The sequence below is a fragment of the Seriola lalandi genome, unplaced genomic scaffold (genome assembly GCF_002814215.2).
Source record: "Seriola lalandi dorsalis isolate HSWRI2012SDOR001 ecotype SW California unplaced genomic scaffold, Sedor1 jcf7180002054924, whole genome shotgun sequence".
Lineage (NCBI taxonomy): Eukaryota > Metazoa > Chordata > Actinopteri > Carangiformes > Carangidae > Seriola > Seriola lalandi.
In genome coordinates, this window is record NW_019525476.1 from 317,733 (window position 1) to 319,413 (window position 1,681).

Below are 1,681 nucleotides of genomic sequence, written 5' to 3' on the forward strand. Positions count from 1 at the left end.
TCCCACAGAAGAGATAGTGTAGCACAAATTGCTAAAAAACTCAACCCTGCTTCTGATAGAAAAAGGTGTCACAACACACAGTGCATCATAGCTTGCTGTGTAAGAGGCTATGTAGCTGCAGACCCGTCAGAGTGCCCATGCTGACCCCTGACATGTACCACTTGGTATACTCCTTCATGGAAACGTTATTCCCTAATGGCAGTGGCCTCTTTCAGCAGGATAATGCACCCTGCCATACTGCAAAATGGTTCAGGAACAGTTTGAAGAACACAGCGAGTTCAAGGTGTTGACCTGGCCTCCAAATTCCCCAGATCTCAATCCAATCGAGCATCTGTGGGATCTGATGGACAAACAAGTCCAATCCATGGAGGCCCCACCTTGCAATTTACAGGACTTTAACAATCAGCTGCTAACGTCTTGATGTCAGATACCACAGCACACCTTCAGAGGTCTTGTGGAGTCCTTGCCTCGATGGGTCATAGCTGCTTTGGCAGCAAAAGGGTGTCTAGTACAATACTAGACAGGTGGTCAGAATGTTATGGCTGATTGGTGTATATTTCATTGCACAAGGTCTGCCCCTCACAGGGGCAGGAGATGTGGATACTCGGTAATCCACATCACCTGTGGTAACAATATAATATGTAGTCATATAGGCACCATGCAGTTAACTTTGATTTGAGCACATTTCAGAGCAGCCTGGAGGTGGAGAGATACACATTAGCTACTGTTGTCTATTGTGCCAGAATCTCTCACCCTACATATTTCACATATGGGACAAAAAAGGACATTTTGGGACCACTTTTTGTCTTTATTGTTTTATTCTTGATATCTACTAATATAGATTTACAAGCTTAAAAAAGATATACAGTATGTTGTACATTTCACACAGTACTGTATTCACACTCTATCTGAAATTCTTGTCAGCTTGCCGGCAACTACATGTTTCGGAGGAGACATCAGAAGATCTGTTAGTACTGTACTACCATTCAGTATGTTTGAGTTGAGAAGAGCAGTTTTTAATGATCATTAGACAACTCCTGGAAGGATGGAGTGTGTACAAAAACGAATATAAAAGAATATAAATAGTCAAGGAATAGACAGACAATTGGACTTCATGACTGCTTCAAAATTTGGGAGTTGCCACCGCTTAACCATCTTGCTGGTTTATGATGCTGGTAAATCTGAGTCAATTATACTATTGTGCTCATAGTTACACCATAGTTATGATGTATAACATGTCAATATTGACAAACAGTTAAGCATTTATATCTTTGTGCGTCTTGCCACATTGCTTTGCAATAACGTGATCAGGTCACTGCCAAGCCAGTGAAACATCAAAAATCCACAAATAATAATGCAGACTTACAGATTGTGAGCCTGAGTCTCCCACTGGACCGCATAAAGTGAGAACTGCACAGTCGTTCAGAAATAATCGTTGTGGAAAGTGTCCAGTGTCGAACTGTGCAGTTTTTGAAGCAGCCTCCTTGTTGGGAACTGTGGTAAAAATGAATTCCAGCCACTAAGAGCTTATAAAGTAGGTTTCTCCAGGCAATTGAAAACAGTGTCTTTTCGGCATGGCTACAAAACTAAAAAAATCTTTTCCTGACCTTCATTTTAAGTAGTTGTGTGCTGTGCTGCATGCCAAGCTGCAGGGAGTGACAAGCTTTTAACAGCACAGAAC